Here is a 23810-nt window from a genome sequence, read left to right on the forward strand (position 1 = left end):
TCAGGGAAACATAAAGTAAGGGCCACATATGATTCTTTTGAAACATCGGCCTGTCTATCAGCTACAGGAATTAGTGCACGGAGATAGGGTTGGCTGAAGGCCTCGGATCTCAGATTGGAAGTCCAAGAGAGACTCGTGGACCTCCCATGCACAGGAGACAACCTCTTTGGAGATAAAATCCAAGCTACTGTCTCTTTACTTAAAAGATCATCATCACGAGACACTCCACCAGCTGTCTAAGCTGCCATCGGACCAACCATCCTCAGCACGTAAACCTGCAAGACGTGATACTAGAAGGCCCTTCTATCGGCCTCATAGGTACTATCCACCTACTTCTTCTACATGCCCTTTCCATCAGTCCCAGAGAGGACATCCACGTCAACCAAAGCAGGTTAAAACTCAGCCACCCCCCCACAAACAGGACCAGCATCTGGTTTTTGAAATCCATACTAGAGAACAGAAGCCTCCTCAACAACCTCCAACCCAACCTGCCTGTCGGAGGTCGGCTCCACTACTTCCAACACCAATGGAGCCTCATCACCACGGATCAGTGGGTGTTAGCTATCCTGAACAGGGGGTACCGTCTAAAATTTCAAAAGTTACCCCCGGAGTCTCCACCCATTCCTCTGTGGTCACACAGCATCATAACATCTCAACTACAATCAGAACTCTCCACCCTGCTGACTACCAGGACTATCGAAACCGTTCCCCGGTCTCAACACAGCAGAGGGTTCTACTCCGGTTATTTCCTAATTCCAAAGAAAACGGGTGGTCTCCGCCCCATCCTAGATCTCCGCAATCTCAACAAATTTCTTCAAAAAGAAAAATTCCTCATGGTTTCCCCTGGGAACTATTCTTCCCCTATTACAACGAGGGGATTGGCTCTGTTCTCTGGATCTTCAAGAAGCCTACGCTCACTTTCCCATTTCCCCACACCATCGAAAGTATCTACGATTCGTAGTGGGGACAAGACATTTCTAATACTGAGTTCTTCCATTCGGACTAGCATCAGCACCTCGGGTGTTCATAAAATGCCTGGCAGTGGCAGCTGCACATTTGAGAAAAAACAGCATTCATGGTTTTTCGTACCTATACGACTGGCTCATCAGGAATCCATCCAAACAAGGAGCTCTCACTGCCTTGCAGACCACCATATCCTTCTTGCATTCCCTGGGATTTCTAATCAACTATCAGAAATCACACTTGAACCCATCTCAGCTCCTTACCTTCATCTGAGCAGACCTCGACACCACAGTCACAAAAGCTTTTCTTCCAAGCGACCGTGCAAACAATCTAGCGACTCTTGCAAACTACCGTACTTGAGTATCTGCAACTTCACCTCTGCTCATCAATTCCTGATCTTATTAGGCCACATGGCGTATACAGTCCATGTAACACCTATGGCAAAGTTAGCTATGCGAAGAACTCAATGGACTCTGAAGTCTCAATGGCTGCAAGCTATTCAGCCTTTGTCGACCCTGATTCGAGTCACCAACCAGTTATTTATTTATTTAAATTCTTTTAATATACCGACTCTCAAGACCAGGTCTTATCGTACTGGTTTACAATAAAACTAGGGGGTGAACCAGTTAACAATGAAAGCAAAAGTTACATTATAACAGGGAATGTGGAACTAGGCTGTTAGAAAAAAGGATAGGTTAACAATTTCTAACACAGTTATGTCTTTCACTTCAATGGTGGACAGACCAATCGGCTTTGCAGACCGGGTTACCGTTCCGACAGCCGACTCCTCAAATAACTCTAACCACAGATGCATCCAACTTGGGATGGGGAGCTCACGTCAGCAACCTTCAGACTCAAGGTACGTGGACCCTGCTTGAAAGAAAATGTCAAACTTTTTAGAACTTCGAGCGATCAGATATGCCCTTTATACCTTCAAGGACTGCATCTCGCACAAGACTTTCTTAAGGAGAAGTAAGCAATTGCAATAAAGCTCAGCCCCAGAGGGTGCTGGTGATGTTTGAGGACCTCGCTGTCTCTTTCTCCAGGAGGAAGGGGGGGTGTTTAGATGAAGGACAGAAGGAGCTTTACAGGGATGTGAAGGAGAATTATGAGATCCTGAGCTCTGTAGTGGATAAGCCCAGAGGAACCATCCCCCGAATGTCCCCCGTCGCACCTCGACAAGCAAGGCCTCACCTCACTACAACCACCGGAAGTGACACCCATCTGCGCCGGGACTTCCTCTCACTGAAGCGACTGGACCCTTAAAAAGGTTGGTCGCAGACGCCCTTGCCCTTTCTGACTCGACCCCCTCTTCGGCCCGCATGGCCAACACTGACCCACCTGCGCCGGGACTTCCTCTCACTGAAGCGACCGGACCCTTTAAAAAGGTCGGTCGCAGGCGTCGTGTGACAAAGGGCCTTGCCCCTTTTTGCACCCCTTCGTGCTGACCCCCTTCGGCCACTCTCTTCTGAGCACCCCCCTCCTTTTACTCAGCACCAGCAAGACTTTTCTTTAACTCGTCATCTTTGCAACCCCTGACCCCTTCTATCAACCCCTGCTCACCGTGCCTCACCAGAAATCTTCCCTCTTCCCTCCACACACACGCAAACTACCATGGAAACATACCCCATTCCAGTTCTCAAACACAGAACCCACAAACACGCACCACTCCGCATCAACACTCCCATAGCACACCGCAAATCACTCATACCTAACACAGTTTCCCCTCTTACGCAACTTCTCAGCCTCACCACTCTTTCTATCATCCTCTTCAATTCACAATCACCGGGTTAAAAAGCCCCCATCCTTAATGACCTCCTCCTTGATTGTAAACCTGACATATGTGCAATCACTGAAACTTGGCTAAAACGTCCTCCTTAACCAGCTCCCTATTCACTCTTCTGACCTCTTTTCTATACCTTGACCCAAAAAAAAAGTTGGAGGGTTACTAATCGCTGCCAAAAATCACCGTAAATTAATACACATAAACACCAACACTCCCCCTAGACTAGAAATTGGACTCTTTAAGTCTCGAGAACTGCAAATATGCTTAGTATACGCCCCCCCCCCCCCCAAACCTACTTGAACATAAACAGTCACCACTCATTGAATACATAAGTCAACCTGAACACAGACACCCCAGCCATCATCCTAGGAGACTTAATCTCCACGTAGAAGACACCCCTCCCTCTTCATCCTGTGAATCGCTACTTAACGCCCTGAACGCAATAGGCTTTCAGCAAATCATCAACGCTCCCACGCACAAAGCAGGACACTCGCTTGATTTGATATTCATCAACTCCCCCATCCTGCACACCCTTTCCATGGTCTGACCATGCACTCATAAAAGCCCAATTATCCATAAAGACGTCCACAATAACCTCCCACAAACACAACAACATTTATTTCCGGAAACCCTGTAATAAAGATGAGTTAACCTCAGCCCTCGCTAACTCTCTCCACAACTTAGACCTCACCAACCCCGACTTAGCCCCCTCCTGCTGGACCAACATCACAAAAAGCATAGCCGATAATCTCTGCCCCATCACGTCCAAGGAAGTAAATCACACACTACACGCAAAAAAAACCATGGTACACCCCACTCCAAAAAAAACAAAAAACTAAACTAAAACTTGACCTCCGACTGCTCAAAAGAAAATGGCGCAAGGACCCCTCTCCAACGCAACTTGCCCTATACAGATCCTCTTTGCACACCTATAGAATCACCATCCTCAAGACTAAACATAACCACGATGCAGCGAAAATTCATGATTACCAATATAATCCCAAGTCACTTTTCGCATACATTTCTGAACTCACTAAAATAGCATACACACACTCACACACCCCATCCCTGAAGTGGAATCCAAAGCCAAAAGCGAAGAACTTGCGCTATTCTTCCACAACAAAATAGCTAAACTCTTGCTTCATTTCTCCTCCCCTTCCCCCCTAGCATCCTCCCTCCGCAGTAACCTCAACACGGCCATGGACACACTAGACACCACCTCTGCCTCAGAAATTGAAACATTTTTAAAGAAGCTCAAGTCGTCCTTGTACCCATTCGACACTCTTCCCACCAGAGCTCTGCTAGACGTCTCTAACATTATCGCCAAACCTCTAGTGCAAATAATCAACTGTTCACTCACCACTGGTATAGTTCCTGACGCATTAAAGTCAGCCGTAGTTAAATCCATCCTAAAAGAAAATCAGCCTTGACCCCCTCAGACCTCTCTACCGACTCTTTTCCAACCTTCCCTTCCTTGCCAAGATCATGGAAAAAGTTGTTAACGCCCAACTTTATCACTCAGCCAATTCAGTTTCCGAAAATTCTTTAACACGGAAACCCTCCAGCTCTCCCTCACAGACACTATCCTCAAAGGAATAGATCATGGTCACGCTTACATCCTGGCCCTACTTGACATCTCCGCAGTCTTTGATACTGTTAACCATGATATACTAATCAGACGCCTTACAGAAATCGGCATTACTGGATCAGCCCTTCACTGGTTCACCTCCTACCTAGAGAACAGGCATTATATAGTCAAAATTGGAAATTCCGAATCTACTCCCACGCAACTTACCCAAGGCGTCCCCCAAGGATCCTCTCTTTCATCCACACTCTTTATTTCAAACAATTTTTATTAATGAGTTTCATACAACCACTGGGTTAATACAACAATGAGTCAGGTGTGATACTGACCCGACCCATAGCCTACAACATACAAATTAAGAATTTTAGCTCCCCCCCCTTACCTTTCCCCTAGACCCATCCCTCCCACACTCCCGGTGTGTGTCATCAAAAACAACATACATACATACAATTGTGCAATGAAAGGTTACAATGTCTCATTAATCGAAGGGTTAATCATTTACCACCAAACTACGGGCTCTATGCGGTAAGCTTTGTAAATATGGGTCCCAAATAAGCAGGAATGTTTTCCGACGTCTAGGGGATTCACGAGATCCCACATGTTCCATAGACATCATGGCATGAAAATGGTTTCTCCAGGCCCAAAACAATGGAGAGTCAGCGGAGCGCCACAATAGTAGGATCACTTTCTTCCCCACTAAACAAGCTTTTTGCAGCAGTAAGCGGGAACCAGGATTTCGCAATCTGATGGGGGAAACACAGCCAAATAGAAACCACATAGGGGATAGGGGAAGAGTCACATCCAGAATATCTTCCAGATAATTGGCTATTTTGCGCCAAAAGCTATGTACAGTGGGACAAGACCAGAATACATGTGAAAGAGTACCCACATCCCTGTTACATCGAATACAAGTCGCTAGTGGCGAAATAGTCATCTGTTTCGCTACCAGAGGTGAGATGTAAGCCCTGCTCAGAAATTTAAATTGTAGTTCCCTATAGTACATGTTCGAAGAAACCTTGGCAATATGCCGAAAGCCCGCTCTCAAAATGGAGCTAGTTACCATGAATTCCCCATCCTGGTTCCAACGGGCTGTCAACGATGAACATATATCTAAGCGTGTTGTACATCGTAATAATTTATAATAATTAGATAAAGATGGGATTTTGTCCTTATCAAAATGAAAGAGTTTATTTAACGTGTGAAATACCAAAGGTTGTTTGGACTCGGCAGGTAATGCCCCAATGTAGTGACGGATTTGTAGGTAAGGAAAGGTATACGCAACCCCCACCCCATACATATCACAAAAGTCTCTGAAATGCAATAATTCCCCGTCGTTAGTAAAGAAATGCCCACAAGTGGTAAGGCTGGGATTGGGACCCTGGGGAGAAATCATCATTTCCTACTATAGGCAAGAAGTAAGCACAGATTCTGGGGATATGCAACATTTTCGTAAGTCTCAGCCAAGTCTGCCGAATCGGTTTAAGAAGGGCTGATTGAGTTAAAAACGAGGGAAGACTGGCCCGCCCGTCCCTGTAAGACATAGGAGGGAGTCCTGGGATATGTCACCGCAGAATCTGCTCCCAGTGCAGTATAATAGGATTTGGTCATCAGCCAGTCACATATAATCCTCATATAACACGCCAAATTGTATAAGGCCAAATCAGGAAGTCCAAGACCACCGTCTCCCCACCGGGTTTTCATCCATGAAAGCGGTACCCTCGATTTCCCACCCTTCCATATAAATCGACACATTGCGCCGTCCAGTTTTGCCAGTTCCATTCGTCTCACCAACAGGGGTAGATTTTGCAGGAGATATAACCATTTAGGAAGAATGGCCATTTTAAATAGGGCTATGTGACCCCCAAGGGAAAGGGGGAGGGCTTTCCAATACATCAGTGTGTCTTCCGTTTTTTTGAGTAATCTAGGGATGTTAGCCCCATAAGTCTGTTCCGGGTCTGCTGGTATTCGGACACCCAAATATGTAATGGTGTCTTCCGCCCATTGCAGTGGAAAACTACCTGTCCATTGTGTTTTTAGAGTCTCCGGGAACGGTAAGGCTGAGGATTTGGAAGCATTTAGTCTCATTCCAGAGAAGGCCCCAAATGTCTCCAATAGGGACAATAAGGAAGGTAATGAGGCCTGTGGGTCTGTAATAAAGACCAATAAGTCGTCCGCAAATGCCCCATATTTAAAAATTTGAGAGCCGAACCGAACTACACGAATGGCAGGCGTGGCCTGAAGGGCAAGTAGGAGAGGCTCCAGCTGCAATAAGAATAATAGCGGGGATAATGGGCACCCTGTCGGGTGCCCCTCGTCACCATGAAAGGAACAGACTGTGCCCCATTAGCCACAATTAAAGCCTGAGGAGCGTGATACAGCATCTGTATAGCATTAAGGAAAAAACCTTCAAACCCCATCTTTTGCATCATGTAAAATAGATATTGCCATTCCACCCTGTCAAACGCTTTTTCGGCATCAAAACTTATAGCCAAATAAGGAGTTGACATTTGTTGGCAGATGGCCATGGCAGTCAGTACTCTACGGATGTTAGCTAGGGCGTACCATCATCGTACGAAACCCACTTGATTATCTCCAATCATAGTAGGGAGAATTAAGGCAAGTCTATCCGCCAATATCTTTGCCAATAGTTTCTGATCGTAATTAAGTAAGGAGATAGGGCGATATGATTCAGGTAGTCTTAAGTCCTTACCAGCCTTGGGTATTAGGGTAATATGAGCTAGATTAGTGTGTGCAGGAAACGTCCCCTGAGTTACCAAGTCCGTAAATACTCCTGCCAGGATAGAGGAGATTTCATCCCTCAACAGCTTAAAAAACTCCGCCGTGTAGCCATCGGGTCCAGGGGCTTTAAACCCCTTTGAGTGATGGATGGCTAAATTAACCTCTGTCTCTGAGATAGGCCTGTTTAATCCCTCCTTTTGATCACGAGTTAAACGGGGTAAAGATAATTGGGCACAAAAGTTATCGCAGGCCATAACATCCCAGCCCTCTGAGTACAAAGTGGTAAAGAAGTTACGGAAGCACTGGAGAATGGAAGTAGTGTGTCTCAGCAACTGACCCTGGGGTGTTAGCAAGATTGGGATAAAACGGTGAGGACGTTCCGCACGGATAAGGTTTGCCATCATTTTCCCAGCCTTATTACTATACTGATATAGCTGATATTTATAATACAGGTGACTCTTTTTAGCCCGCTGATGGAGCAAGGAGTTTAAGGCATACTGTTGAGATAAATATTCTGTCCGGGCTTCTTTTGTTCCCATATTCGCCCACTGAAGGCGAGATTGACGCACTTGGGCGCGGAGAGTGCCAATATACGGCGATTTAATACTTTCCGATGTTGGGCGACATAGGATATTATTTCACCCCGTAATACTGCTTTTACAGCATACCATAGCAATACTGGCTGAGTCTCATATTCCTTATTAAAGGATATGTAGTCCCTCCATTTAGCCCGTATGAACTCCCTAAATTTCCCATCTGATGCCAAATAACAGGGATATCTCCAGATTCTAGAATAATCAGACGCAGCGGAGAATCCAAAGTCCACCCATATCGGGGCATGGTCTGAGATCACTATGTTATCAATACCTGCTGCTATAACCTTTGGAAAGGCTGTAGCGCTAATGAGAAAGTAATCGATGCATGAGAAAGTCGCATGTGCACATGAGACATGAGTGAAGTCTCGTTCAGTGGGATTCAGGGTTCTCCACACATCCAATAACTGTAAGCTATTTTGTAACATAGTAGGGCCTTTACCCAACCCTCGCTCGCGTCGTCGACTTTGAGACGCGTCTAATTGGGGGTCTCGGATAGTATTAAAGTCTCCCCCAATGATTAGGATATCAGTGAGATGAGGGAGCAAATGCGTATATAGACCTCTAAAAAAGACGGGGTCATACGTATTAGGGGCATAAATGTTACACAGTACCACAGTCTGATGGAAGAGCTTGGTAACCAATATAATGTAACGTCCCAACGGGTCTGTAATTTCCTGAAGGACTTTAATGGGGAGTTGCCTATTGAATAATATCGCAACTCCTGCTGACTTCGTGGAGGCTGACGCATATCTGACCTCCCCCACCCACGCACGGCGAAGTTTCATGTGTTCCAAGTCTGTTAAATGAGTTTCTTGTAGAAAAGCCACCGCTGCAGATTTTTTTTTTTTAACAGGGCCAATACCTTTGAGTGCTTAATAGGGGAGTTGAGCCCACACACATTCCAGGAAATAAAACGATTACAATTACTCAGAGAAGTGAGTCCAAGGGAGAAGACCAGTCGGTTGAACAAGAATAGGTCCCATGGGAACCCTCCCAGCTAAGGTTCCCACCTGGAATGACCGTCTCCCAAGTAGTCAATTAACCCCACAGTGCACTAGAATTCCAATCTTCCCCCGAAACCATTGATTTTGACTCACACACCTTCTCCCCACTCCCTCCCCTCCTCCCAACCCCTCCCGTCTCTCATCCCCGCCCTCTCTTACTGCAAAATCCCCTTTAAAACCCCTATCTACCCCCTCCCCACTCCCCTCATCCCTCCCATCCACTCCCAAGAGTTTAACTCGCTGGGGCTTAACCCACCACGCCATTCAGTCCCCACAGGAAACTCGGAGATCAGGTAAAGACATGTCCAGGGCCCGCTCCCCTCCAAGGTCAACCGTGTCTATGTAAGGGATTCATAATGAGGCGCCCGTCCTGAAGGCCGAGTGTATCAGGATAGACAAAGGAAGGCGCCTAGGTGTCCCAGACAGCCACATGATATATTAAGAGTGTGGTTAAATCTCAACTATCAAGCATGGCCCAGGTATAATCTAACATGTACAAGAAGGCAGAAGCGGGCATAAACACGTTCCAGTGCATTAATCTAAACTTGTGTTAAGGGGCGGGGCTGTAAAACATTCGCTTCCCAAAATTACAACACCAAGTTTTGAAATATACCATAAGGTCCAAGCAATTGTCCTTTAATTGTCACTGTCCGGGTGAATCCGATCCGCCTCATGCTGCATCCTCCTCGCTGTACCCCATAGGTAGGAGTGAGGTGTAATAAGTCACTGAGAAGTCCGGCCAAGTCTGCCATAACGCAAAATCCTATCCTCAGGTGGTCCCCCCTATTCAGGGCGGGAAGGAGGAAAAAACCCAACAGCCACTCGTGCAAGTATAGCCAGTCTGCAAGTGGTTACCCGAGGTGGGAAAGAAAAAAAATTTTTAAGCCGCTACCCGATGGTGATCTTGGACGACCATTGCAGGAAGAAACCCTCCAGAGTCCTTCCGCCAGTCCTTAAGGTAGATAACGAAGTGCAAAAATAGTAAAGTCAAACAAGGCTCCAAGAACTTTGAGCATCCAAACGCGGAGAACAGGAAAACAAAAACAGCAAAACCGTCTGAGGGTATGTTTCTCCCCTCACTGTTGCCGCTTGGCGGGAATCTCTTGTCGCCATATTACCTCAGCCTCAATGAAATACCAAGCAATATACCGCCCCAATCAGGACTTACCCAAGCGCTCCTCCGCTAGCCTGGAAGTGTATCCAAAAAGGCCTGGGCTGCCGCTGGTGTGTCGTAATATTGTGTGAGGTCCTGATGCCAGATTCGCAGACGGGTGGGGTACAACAACGAGAATCTTATACCCCGATTATGAAGGGCCGAGCATATGGGCGCGAAGTTACGCCGCGCTTCTGACACTGCCTCCAAATAGTCCTGAAAGATACGAATAGGAGACTCCTGGTAGCGCAGTTCAGATCTCGCCCACGAGGCCCTCCAAATTTCAGACTTGTGCGCAGAGTTTAAGATTTTAGCTATCGCCAATCTCGGTCGATTCGAGGTCGTTTTCTTCACTCCCAATCTATGTGCCCGTTCTACTGTAAGTTTCCCTAGTAGGTATGGGAGTGATAGGGCTGAATGGAGCCATTCCTCTAAAAGAGCACACAAGGACCGATCTTCCACGTCCTTGGGAAACCCTAAAAAACGTGAGTTATCCCATCTGGCTCTGTTCTCTAACTCGTCGATTTTGCCCTGCAAGGCGAGTACCTGCTTATCCCGCTCAGCCATTTTATTGTCGTGCGTGGTCATGGAGTCTTCTAGCTGCGAGATTCGATGCTCAGCTTGGTCTAATCTCGGGGGCAAGGCGGCTAAGGAGTCCTTTACCTCCCCGATTTGTGATGTGATATAAGCTAGCTTATCGTCCAGGGCCTCTTTAATGGCCTCCTTTATGTCTGCGATTGTAAGGGCCGCAGGGGAGGCCAAGGACTCCGCCTCAGCCGCCGTCGCCATCTTGGGTTCAGATACCTTCGGCTTCTCTTTTTCTCGTTTTCCCCCCTTAGATGTCATTCCTGGTGGAGTCTTTTGCATAAATCGCACAATGGACATATGCTGTATTTGCTCAAAAAAACCAGACTCTGATTGAAGCGTTTTTCATGCGGTTAACAACGCGCTGATCGGAGCGAGCCCTGGAGCCATCAAGAACACGTCCTCCTGTCTCAACACATCACGTGATCTCCCCATCACACTCTTTAATATTTACCTCCTTCCCTCTGCCAGCTCCTCACAGATCTTGGCCTACAACAGTGGAAGCCAGAGAGAGTGAGGTAACACAAGGTTCGAAGAGCTCCCTGGAGATAGTCAGACTGCAGTGATAACCATGGAATCGCTATGGGACTTGATTATGAGGATGACTAAGGTATTCAATGAACAGACACAGGTAACAGAAGAAAACTCACAGAAATTTGCACTGTTGGAGAATAATATCAAATTAAAAGAGGAAGAGCAAACTCGAGCCATGACTCAGGTTGAAAATGATTTAAAACAATTGTCTGGACTAAATGCTGAATGTAGGAAAGAACAGGCAATTTCAATGTGCAGACTGGAGTCTGTGGAAAATTATTTGAGACAATTAAATATCAGAGTAGTGAATTTTCCAAAGGTGACTGGTGAAATACCTACTTTAACATTTAGAAGGTATTTAAAAGAGACCCTGAAGATTCCAGAAGATCAAATACCAGCATTGAAAAAGATTGTATTCCTGAGACAAAGACAAAGCCAGATACAGATATCTCCCATAGGAGATATGGGAGGATTTGAGAACTTAACAGAATATCTGGAAAATTCTGGCTTTGAAGTAGTAGTCTTGTTTGTTTCACTATTTTTGGAACACAATAGAGCGATAATAATGAGATATTACTTTAAAGCAATGAATATTCCTTACTTGGGTGGGTTAATTCGTATTTTCCCAGATCTTTCCAGAGTAACTCAGTTACGCCGAAAAAATTTCCTAATAATGCGCCCAGAGGTTTTAGCCCTAGGTGCCAATTTCCTATTGAGATATCCAGCAAGGTGTATAATAAAGTATTCTGGAAATACTTATGTGTTCTATAATCCAGAGCAGTTAAGGGAGTTCTTAAATGCCAGAATAGTTGTTCCAACAAGTCAAAGCTCGCCTATTAATTAATAAAGGAGAGTATGAAATGATAAATAGTTTTTTTTTCTGTTGAAAACTCCTCATTTGCTTTTTAACTCCCCTCCCCCCCCCTCCCCTCCCCCCCACATGTTTCTTTGGAAAAATAATGAAAGTAATTATTTCCAAGTATTCAATTTAGGTTTAATAATTTTCCTTTTTGTAACTTTCTTCTGATGTGTAAGCAAAGTTATCTTTGTTTTGTATTATAAAAATTGCATAAATAAAAAGAGTAGGGGAGAGGGAGGATCCTTATGGTACGCCATGTGTTAGATTAATGGGGTTTTTATTTATTTATTTATTTATTTATTTTAAAGTATTTATATACCGTTTTTAAAAATAGAATTTTGTCAAAATGGTTTACAAAAGAGGTAAAACCAACAAAATTAAAATAAATTGAAGAAAAAAATACATAAAATGGTATCAAGCTGCCTAGGTAGCTCAATTAAACAAAAGTGCTTTTATCTTATAACAAGAAAGGAAATTTATGGCCCATTTTTTCCTTTCCCCCCTGAAAGGAAAAAATGGGCCAGGGGTATGAAATATGGATGAAAAGATATCACTTAGTGGAGCAAGTTGGAATAAATTGAACTTAAATATCATGAAGATATAGAAGGGATAATTGGAGGGTGAGTAGTGGAAGTTGAATGAGTTGGTGGTATGTTAAAGGCAAGTTGAAATAGGTATGTTTTGAGAGATTTTTTGAAATGAAGTGGATTTGATATTAAGCGGCGGGAGATTGGGAGAGAATTCCAGAGCGAGGGTCCTGCTATGGAGAATGCTCTTTTCCTAGTGATTTCTAATCTTGCTTGTCGTGGTGATGGTATGTCAAGTAGGTTTTGTGTTAGTGATCTTAAATATCGAGCGGGTTTATAGATGCGAAGTATAGAACAGAGCCAGGTGGATGAGGGATTGTGTATTAAGCTGTGGATTATGGTGAGTACTTTATATTTTATCCTAAATTTTATGGGTAACCAGTGTAGAGATTGTAAAATAGGAGTCATGTGATCTCGAAGTGTAATACCAGATAAGAGTCATGGTTACCTATTTTGACTTTATAATGGCGATTATTTAGAAAAGATGCAAACCAGCTCAGGGCTGTTCCTGATATACCTATGTCTGTAAGGCGTTCGATAAGTATATTGTGACTGACCGTGTCAAAGTCAAGTAAATGATTGGCCTTTGTCCATACCCTTAAGAATGATGTCAGATAGGGATAGTAGAAGGGTTTCTGTATTGAAGAATTTCCTGAAGCCAAATTGGGATGGGTATAGGAGGTTATTATTTTCAAGATGTTCAATGAGCTGTAAGTTGACAACTCTCTCCAAGAGTTTAGCCAGGAATGGGAGGTTAGATATTGGTCTAAAGTTAGCTGGGTCAGAAGTGTCTAGGTTCGGTTTTTTTAAGATAGGTTTGAGAATGGCTTGTTTCAGAGTGGAAGGAACCTGACCAAGGGTGAGAGAACAGTTAATAATTTCTGATAAGGGTTTGGCAATTGTATCAGGAATGGTAAGAAGGGCTTTAGTAGGGATAAAATCCTCTGGGTGTGTAGAGGGTTTCATCAACTATAAAAACCTCTCTATGATACATAAAACCATTCACAACAGCAACATACACTGGTTTGACAACTCCTTCCGCCTCCAGGCCTCCAATCGCCCCCCCAGAACAACATATAAAGGCACCCTACACATCCCCTCCCCCAAGACCTATTGCCTGACATCCACAAAAGAGTGAGCCTTCTCTATCGCAGGACCCACCCTCTGGAACTCCTTGCTGCCAGACCTTCGACTTGAGCCATGCACCCAAAAATTAAAAAAAAGCTAAAAACATAGCTTTTTAAACAAGCATTCCTAGATTTAACTTTCGTGCCTTCAGCATTTACACCTTTATGCGCAACTTCCCCTACCGTACCGCCTTCCCTCCCTTTATCATCCCTCCCCACACCCATTGCACTCACGTCTCCTCCCAGTGCTTCGCCCTGGATCTCTCCATGCCATGTCTCTTCCTCCACCCCTGCCCCCCCCTATCCCAGCAAAATATCTTCCACCACCAATTGTAATTTATACTTGCAATGCTAGTTCACCCTATTTTCCCCCTGCCCCTCTATACCAGCAAAACTTCTGTCGCTGCTACTTGTAAATAATAGTTGCTACCTGTAATTTATAGTTGCAATGCTAGTTCACCCTGTTTTCCCCCCGTTCCCCCTATACCAGCAAAACGTCTGCCGCCGCTACTTTAGATAATAGTTACATTGTTCTTGTTCTAAGCTCTTCTTATCCCCGCCCCAGTTGTACCTCTCCCTGTTCAATATACTTTTGTTGCAAGTTATATGTAAACGGATATGATGTTCCCACAAATATCGGTATATAAAAATGTTAAATAAGTAAAAATAAAATAAGACTGTTGATACAGACAGACAACACAGTCGCAATGTGGTACATAAACAAACAGGGAGGCACCGGCTCCTATCTCCTGTGTCAGGAAGCAGTGCAGATTTGGGCCTGGGCCCTAGCACACTCCATGAGTCTCTGGGCCACTTATCTAGCAGGCATACAAAATGTCCTAGCGGATAATCTCAGTCGACATTTCCATCCACACGAATGGTCTTTGGATCCCTGTGTAGCGAGCAAAATTTTTCAATGCTGGGGTCGCCCAACCTTCGACGTCTTTGCGTACAAAATGAACCACAAAGTGGAAAGGTTCTGCTCCCTCCACAGCCGTCGACAAATGTTCCCCAGGCGCGCCTTTGCTCGCCCCTGGAACACAGGGCTTCTATACACGTATCCTCCGATTCCACTCATAGCCAAGATTCTCGTGAAGCTACAGCAGGACAAAGGGTCAATGATCCTCATAGCCCCGTACTGGCCTCAGCAAGTATGGTTTCCCATACTTCTTGATCAGAGAACCAATTCGCCTGGGCACAGCACCCACTCTCATAACTCAAAATCAAGGCAGGTTACGCCATCCAAACCTGCAAACTCTTACCTTGACAGCATGGATGTTGAAAGCTTGATCCTACAACCACTCAATCTTTCAATGCAAGTCCTCTCAGGTTCTTGCAGCTTCATGAAAGCCTTCCACACGTAAATCTTGCCGTTCCAAGTGGACTAGATTTACCGAGTGGTGCACTCAAAAAGGTATTGACCCTTTCTCCTGTTCCACTCCATCTTTATTAGATTATCTATGGCACCTTTCAGAGTCTGGCCTCTAGACGACTTCTGCACGTGTACACTTAAGTGCAATTACAGCATACCACAAACAGATAGGGGATGCCCCAATATCAGCGCCACACCTAGTAAGTCTGTTTATGAGAGGCTTACTTCAGCTGAAGCCTCCCATTCGACCTCTGGTTACGGAATGGGACCTTAATGTAGTACTTGCACGACTCATGCGATCTCTGTTTGAGCCTTTGCATTCCTGTGATGTGAAATTTCTTACATGGAAGGTACTTTTCCTAGTAGCATTACATCTGCTAGGAGGGTTAGTGAATTACAAGCACTGGTCACATACTCACCCTACACAAGGTTCCTACATGACTGAGTAGTCCTGCGCACTCACCCTAAATTTCTGCCTAAGATGGTAACGGATTTTCACCTTAATCCATCGTTTTACCCACTTTCTTTCTAAAGCCTCACTCTCACCAGGGCGAGAGAGTTTTGCACACCTTGGACTGTAAAAGTGCACTCGCTTTTTACCTCTACCGCACTGCAGTCCATAGAAAATCCACCCAACTCTTTGTTTCTCTTGACAAAATAGGCCAGCAGTTGCAGTTGGGAAACAAACTCTCTCCAACTGGCTAGCAGACTGTATCGAATTCTGCTATGAAAAAGCAGGCCTTCCTCTCCAGGGGAGAGTAAAGGCACACTCAGGGCTATGTCAACATCCATAGCACAAAAACTGATGTGCCACTGAGGAAGATGAGGCAGCCTGAATCACAGCAGGCGGTTGTGGAAGGAGTTGGTATTACACTGGGAATAGGTTTTTCAAGATGGATTGTCCAAAGGCAGAGTCTTGTCTTCCTTCCTTATCTAAGCAGTAATGAGCTGCAAAGGTATGCAGAGAATTCCAAGTACCTATTGCAGATATTTGCAAAACTGCTACTTGGAGTTCTCTGCATACCTTTGCAGCTCATTACTGCTTAGATAAGGAAGGAAGACAAGACTCTGCCTTTGGACAATCCGTCTTGAAAATCCTATTCCCAGTGTAATACCAACTACTTCCACAACCGCCTGCTGTGATTCAGGCTGCCTCATCTTCGTCAATGGCACATCAGTTGTTGTGCCTGTTGCAAGAGTTACATACCTTTGACCTGTTCCAGGATGAGTCAGCCTGTAGCTTGCTAATCACCCATATGTGAGGACTACCATCCTGCTTGTCCTGGGATAAAGCAGAGTTGCTTACCTGTAACAGGTGTTATCCCAGGACAGCAGGATGTAGTCCTCTCGAAACCCACCCGCCACCCCGCGGAGTTGGGTCCAATACGTTTTCTTATTTTATTTTTCGCTCGTACTTTTATTGCTACAAACGAGACTGAAGGGAGATCCCTGTGGCTGCAGTGATCATGGCATGCTCAGTGGGCTCAGTGTGCCAGCCAAAGGTTTCTAGAAACTTTGACAAAAGTTTTCCATGAGAGGGCTCTATCGATGATGTCACCCATATGTGAGGACTACATCATGCTGTCCTGAGAACACCAGTTATAGGTAAGCAACTCTGCTATATTGCCTGAATTTGCAATCATGAACTTCATTTCCGCATAACTAGTGAAGAGAAACAAAGGGAACAGAAAAATGAAAGTCTTTGGGCTCCAAATCAGTTCAAATCACTGTGCTCTCCTTTTTTTTTTTTTTCTTCTAATTTTTTTGTTTGTAAATTGCTGCCCATCCATGATGAATTTTTTTAGTAGTAAGCTCAGAGCATATCCCGGTAAATTCCTTGCGCTTGGCAGTTACGTGTGGGGAGAAATCCTGGAACACCAGTATTTTAGAATTCTCATAAAGGAATTCCCGATTTTTCTGATAATGTAATACCAGCGATTTGTGAGCAAAGTGCAAAAACCAGGTTATGATGACCCGCGGACGCTGGTTTAACTCCCCATCATTTTTTCGGCCCACCCAATGCGCATGCTCCAGCAGCTCTCCCGATGGAGATGCAAGCGAGGGGCATAATTCCAGTAGCCAGGCCTCCAAAAGGTGGTGGAGATCCGCTTTTGCAATCGCCTCTGGGAACCCCACAAACCTCAAATTGTTGTGGTGGGAACGATTTTCCAAGTCGTCGAGATTGTCATCACTAAGCTTCGCCAGTTTCTCCAGCTCAGCTACTCTCCGCTCTAGGGCTCCCGTGTCGTGCTCCACTAATGCGACCCGACCTTCCACTCGCTCAATTCGGGAATCAAAATCATTTAGTGAGGCTCGAACATCAGCTATTTGCTCTATTTGATGCAGCCTCATGTCCAAGCCAGTAATTACTGCGTGAGATATTTTTTCCTCTAGCGAGTCTTCCAATTGTTGGTCTGCCTCGAGAGGTATGGTGGCCATCTTTGCATCTGGGGCCTTAACTTTTTCTTTATCCTTCTGTGCCGTTCGAGAAGCCATAAGATTTGAAACAGCCCACAGTGATGTGCTTAAGTTCCAAAATATGGCAGCTAGCAAAAGATGCTAAAGGCCACGGAGAGCACGATGGCAGGGGATTTGGCGCGGGTGGCAACTGGAGCTCAGTCTCTTAGCTGTGACCAAGCTCACCACATCACGTGACCCTCCAGATTTCTATCTTAATCACTAAATTGTCCTTCCAACATTTTTTCCCAGGCCCCATGTCCAATAAGGTGAACAAGTGGTCCACAGTTTGGACCTCAAGAGAGCCTTGGCAGCCTTGGAATTCCATAGAAATTGCATCCAACTGTTTGGCAGTGGGGACTGCCATTGCCAAACAGACTATCTCTAATTATTTAGCAGATTGCTTCTCCTATTATAGTCGGGCTAGATTGAATCTGGTGGGCCATGTCAAGGCTCATGGTATCCAAGCCATGCAGCGTTGGTGGCTTACCTGTGATCAGTCCCCATGGAGGAGATTGCAAGGCTGTGATATGGAGTTCTCTCCACTCATTCACATCTCATCTCATTGTCTGGATAAGGATGGCCAATGTATCAGTAGGTTTGGCCAGTCTGTTCTTAGAATTTTGTTTACAGTGTAGAGTTCAACTCCTTCCCACCTAGGGCCCATTGTTTTTGTTCCAGGCTGCTCCCCATAGGTTAAGAATACAATACTAAAAAGGCTTATTGCCAACAAAAATATTCTTATGCCTGTTGCACTATTGATGTCCCCTTTTTTGTTAGGAAGTAAAAAAGAAATAAATGCCTGATGTCCGTCAATTAAAATTTATTTCAAAGGAGACAAAAAAACACTTTAAAAGCCCGACTCAGGCTGAGTTTTTGCTCTTACTGTCAGTTTTATAGTATTGCATGAGCTGTGCAACATGAGGTAATATATTTTTCAATAAAACCAGTTATATGCTAATGATGAATTGTTTGTAGTTAACTCATTGATTTTATCAAAGAAATAGCTGCTATAAGTTCCCTCTGGACTTGTGCTGATTCCAAATATCCTTGTCTGTGCAGCGTGCTGTGGTTTAGTCTCCGTGGAAAAAGTTTGAAAGAATGCATATAACCGGTTTTATTGAAAAATATATCACCTTTCGTTGCACATCTCATCCAATACTGTAAAACTGACCGTAAGAGCAAAAAGTGTCATCCTGCTTCATTACGCTGCACATTATGATCCATGCTGATTAATGTTTTTTTTTCTAATATCAGCTGTTCCTAGACATTGCATCCAATGACTCTGCAAATCTGATTGAGGAAAAAGTGCCATCCTATTCACTCAAGCTGAACAGTATAACTAATATAAAGCACATTAAGCCCCTGAAGCAGCTCCAAGACAGGAGTGAAACTCTGCCTGAGTCGGGCTTTTTTTTTTGTCTCCTTTGAAATAAATTTTGACGGACGTCAGGCATCTATTTCTTTTTTACTTCCTCACGGCTTTTATAGATCACCTACCTTTTTGTTTTGTGGGCCCTTTTTTGTTAGGGACAGCTCATGTGTGAGGACTGCCATCTTGCTTGTACTTGAAGAAAGTAAAGTTGCTTACCTGTAATGGGTATTCTCCAAAGACAGCAGGATGTCAGTCCTCACGAAACATGCCCAACTCCCCATGGAATTGGTTTCTCCAACATTTATTTCCATTCTTTGCTAAAAAGAGACTGAAAAAACTGAGTTGAAATGTGGTGTAATGGCATGCCATGAGCATGCTCAGTGAGGCTCAGGCAAAGGTCTAGAAACTTTGACACAGTTTTTCTCTATCTAGCTCCATCGGATGATGTCACCCAAGTGTAAAGACTGATATCCTTCTATTCTTGGAGAACACTTGTACAGGTGAGCAACTCTGCTTCCCCTTGTTAGTAAAAAGCAGTTTTTTCTCCAACCAATGCCAAATAATTCTTGCTAATCCATTTTATGATATTGTATAATTAACCTACTGTTTCAACTTTAGTCAGGGTTAACATGGCACATTTTGTGTGAAGCCACTAATTAACTCCTGTTATGCACAATTGTATTCCCCAACCCCATAAATGGGCAGTAGTCTACAAAAGACGTAGCCTCGCCAAAATACCCCCTAAGAATATACAAACAAAAACCAAAGCAGGGGTACAATATCGGTGTAGTGTACTCTGGTGTCCAGTAGCACTTATATAAGTAATAACCATGTGTTGGTTATAACTCAAGTAAAAGTGATTACCATTTTTAATCTAGTCCAATTAGTGCTTGCTTCTAGTGCTTCCAAAAATTTTATTTTATTTTTAATTTTTTAATATATCTAAAAGATTTCTCTTGGTTAGGTATCATATAACCCAACACTCTCCTCAAACGATCAGCCCAACTCGCCTGCATGTGTTAAAGCCCATTTACTTATCTTGTCACAATCCGATATAAAACTGCCACTGTCCAATATTTTTAGAAATTCCATCTAAGAGTTGAGCCATCTGCCCGACACTGACAGTATTTCGACAGAGGCCATCTGCTTCAGGGACTAGGAGTTGCCCAAAGTCAGGGTTGCTTCTAACCGGCAGTTAGTGTTGGGTTTTATATAGAAACATAGAAATGACGGCAGAAAAAGACCAATCGGCCCATCCAGTCTGCCCAGCAAGCTCCCACCCTTATTTTCCCATACGTATCTGTTTCACCAACTACCAATTTAAGGGCCCTTGTTGGTAACTGTTTGATTCAAGTTTTCTGCCATCCCCTGCCATTGATTCATAGAGTAATGTTGGAGTTGCATCAAAGGTGAGAATAAGGCTTAATGGTTAAGGGTAGTAACCGCCGCATCAAGCAAGTTAACCCGATGCTTGCTTACCCAGACTGCACAGATCATTGCCTTGTTGGATGTTGTCTGAATGTAAATCCTGTTTTCCACATTTCCCCCTGCCGTTGAAGCAGAGAGCAACGCTATATATGCATTCAAAGTGATGTATCAGGCTTAATTGGTTTAGGGTACCGTAATAAGAAAGCTACCCCCACGCTTATTTGTTTACCCCGATTGTGAAGTTCAAACCTTGTTCATAGTTGTCTGAATGCAAATCCTCTTTTCCATATTTCCCCTTGCCGTTGAAGCAGAGAGCAATGTTGGAGTTGCATTAACCTTGTAAAGGCTTATTGAGTAAGGGGCGGATTTTCAAAGGCCCGCGCATGTAAATCCTTCCGGATTTACGTGCGCCTATTTTGCATAGGCCGCCGGCGCACGTAAAGCCCCGGGGCTTCGTGTCGGGGGGTGTGTCGGGATGACGCGGCGTTTCGGGGGCGGCGACGTGGGCGTGGGTTCGGCCCAGGGGCGTGGCCGCGGCCTCTGGAACAGCCCCCGAGACCGGACCACGGAGTGGGGCAGCCGGCCGACACGCGCAAAGTTAAGGGGGGGGTTTAGATAGGGCCGGGGGGGGTGGGGAAGGGAGGGGAAGGTGGGGGGAGGGCGAAGGAAAGTTCCCTCCGAGGCCGCTCCGAAATCGGAGCGGCCTCGGAGGGAACAGGCAGCGCGCGCTGGGCTCGGCGCGCGCAGGTTGCACAAATGTGCACCCCCTTGCGCGCGCCGACCCCGGATTTTATAAGATACGCACGGCTACTCCATGGCTCTCCACCTCATTCCCATCCTCTAGCCCAGAGCTTTCCAAACTTTTCATGTTGGTGACACACTTTTTAGACAAACATAATTTCACGACACGGTAATTCAGTCTACTAGTAAACCAGAGGTTAAAGGTTAAACGAACGAAACATATTTCGACAATTTATGTATGTTTCCTTAAATATATACATAAATAAAATGTTTCACAATACAACCTATCTCATGAAAACCTTAAATTTATATTAAAAATATATATTCCAAGATTCATGTTATTGTTATAATTTATGAGAAACAATAAGACAAATTGCCTGTCCCCCACACACTCATCTCTCTCCTCCCCCCAGCACATGTCTGGCCCCCACACACTCATATCTCTCCCCCTCAAGCACATGTCTGTCCCCCCAGCACGTTTCCCCCCACTCACTCATCTCTCTCTCCCCCCAGCACATGTCTGGCCCCCACACTCATGTACCTCGCCTTTTTGATTGTTGCCAGTTAAGTGCTTCACTCCCTTCCATGATCACCAGACACTGCTGCTTGCAGTCAGTACTCCTCATGGCCAGGCCTCATCGGCAGCAGCAGCCAATGCAAGGATGGCTGGGCTCGTTCCACCCACCAAGCCCCCCAAAAAAACGTGATTGACAGCAAAAATCACCCAATAATAAGCAACCCATAAACCGAAAAAAAAAAGTGAATCTCTAGAAAAAAAAAAGCCCAAACTCGCATCAGAGTTGACCGGGCTTGCGCGACACACCTGCACACTGCAGGCGACACACTAACGTGTCCCGACACACAGTTTGGAAAGCTCTGCTCTAGCCTTTATGGATCCACAGTGTTTATCCCATGCCCCTGTGAAATCCTTCACCTTTTAGTCTTCACCACTTCCTCCGGAAGGGCATTCCAGGCATCCACCACCCTCTCCATGAAGAAATACTTCCTGACATTGGTTCTGAGTCTTTCTCCCTGGAGCTTCAAGTCATGACCCCTAGTTCTACTGATTTTTTTCCAACGGAAAAGGTTTGTTGTTGCCCATGGATCATTAAAACCTTTCAAGTATCTGAAAGTCTGTATCATATCACCCCCTGCTCCTCCTCTCCTCCAGGGTATACATATTTAGATTCTTCAATCTCTCCTCATAAGTCATTTTATGAAGACATCCACCTTTTTGGTCACCCTTCTCTGGACTGCCTCCATTCTGGCCCTGGCCCTTTGGAGATACGGTCTCCAGAACTGAACACAGTACTCCAAGTGAGGCCTCACCAAGGCCCTGTACAAGGGGATCATCACTTCCTTTCTCTTACTAGATATTCCTCTCTCTATGAAGCCCAGCATTCTTCTGGCATTGTTTTACTGACTTTAGATCGTTAGACGCTATCACCCCAAGGTCTCTCTCCTGCTCCGTGCACATCAGCCCTTCACCCCCCATCAAATTTAGTTCTTTCGGATTTCCACACCCCATATGCATGACTCTGCTCTTCTTGGCATTGAATCTCAGCTGCCATATCTTCGACCACTCTTCCAGCTTCCTTAAATCCCGTCTCATTCTCTCCACTCCTTCCGGCATGTCCACTCTGTTGAAGATCTTAGTATCATCTGCAAATAGACAAACCTTACCTTCTATCCCGTCCGCGATGTCACTCACAAAGATATTGAACAGGACCGGTCCCAATACCGACCCTTGCGGCACTCTGCTCATCACTGCTCTCTCTTCCGAGTAAGTCCCATTTACCATCACACATTGTCTTCTGTCCTTCAACCAGTTTGCTATCCATGCCACCACCTTGGCACTCACTCCCAAGCATCTCGTTTTATTCACGAGCCTCCTGTGCGGGACCATATCAAAAACTTTGCTAAAATCCAAGTAGATGACATCAAGCGCTCTTCCTTGATCCAATTCCTTAGTCACCCAATCAAAAAAGTCTATCAGATTTGTCTGACAGGACCTTCCCTTGGTGAAACCATGCTGCCTCTGGTACAGCAATTCTGCTGCTTATAGATAGTTCACTATTCTTTTCTTCAGCAGTGACTCCAGTACTTATCCCACCACCGAGGTGAGGCTAACTGGCCTGTAGTTACCAGCCTCCTCTCTGCTCCCACTCTTGTGAAGAGGGACCACCGTCGCTCTTCTCCAATCACTCAGCACCACTCCCGTTTCCAGGGATCTATTGAACAGGTCATGCAGCCGAGCCGCCAGCACATCTCTGAGCTCCCTCAGTATCCTGGGATGAACCTCATCAGGCCCCATGGCTTTGGCCACTTTCAGTTTTCCTAGCTCTTCCCATACATTCTCTTCCGTAAACGGAGTTTCATCCATTCCATTCCCCTCCAGTTTCTTGTTAACTAGCAACGGTCCTTCTCCGGGGTCTTCTTTAGTGAACACCGAACTGAAATATTCATTTAATAATTCTGCCATTTCTTCATCTGTCTCCACCCATTGATCCTTTTTCACCTTTCAATATCACTATACTACTTTGGACACTTCTCCTTTCACTGATGTATCTGAAAAATGTTTTGTCACCTCGCTTTTCCTCTGGCAATCCTTTCTTCCGCTTGACTTTTTGCTTTCTTGATTGATTTCTTCGTGTCCCTCAGTTTTATCAGATATTCTTCCTTGAAATGTCTGTATGCTAATGCCAGAAGTCTAAGAAGTAAGATGGGAGAATTAGAATGTATAGCACTGAATGATGACATAGACTTAATTGGCATCTCAGAGACATGGTGGAAAGAGGATAACCAATGGGACAGTGCTATACCGGGGTACAAATTATATCACAATGACAGAGAGGAGCACCCGGGAGGAGGTGTGGCGCTTTATGTCCAGGATGGCATAGAGTCCAACAGGATAAACAT

General features: G+C 45.0%; 1 protein-coding gene across 9 annotated transcripts in view; it reads left to right on the plus strand.

Annotated features, from left to right (window-relative positions):
- Positions 1 to 23810, plus strand: part of CLASRP (CLK4 associating serine/arginine rich protein) — a 531120-nt gene that overhangs the window by 431849 nt on the left and 75461 nt on the right. For 2 of the 9 annotated variants that reach the window (XR_003859214.1, XR_003859216.1), the window contains one exon: positions 1706 to 1783. The exons of 6 other annotated variants lie outside the window; for them this stretch is intronic. The gene's annotated coding sequence lies outside the window, so the exon portion shown is untranslated. Of the gene's footprint in view, positions 1 to 1705; positions 1823 to 23810 lie in introns of those variants that run through there. One more of the 9 variants, XR_003859212.1, reaches the window with a different exon arrangement.

Source organism: Rhinatrema bivittatum, chromosome 11 (assembly GCF_901001135.1).
Source record: "Rhinatrema bivittatum chromosome 11, aRhiBiv1.1, whole genome shotgun sequence".
NCBI classification, from domain to species: domain Eukaryota; kingdom Metazoa; phylum Chordata; class Amphibia; order Gymnophiona; family Rhinatrematidae; genus Rhinatrema; species Rhinatrema bivittatum.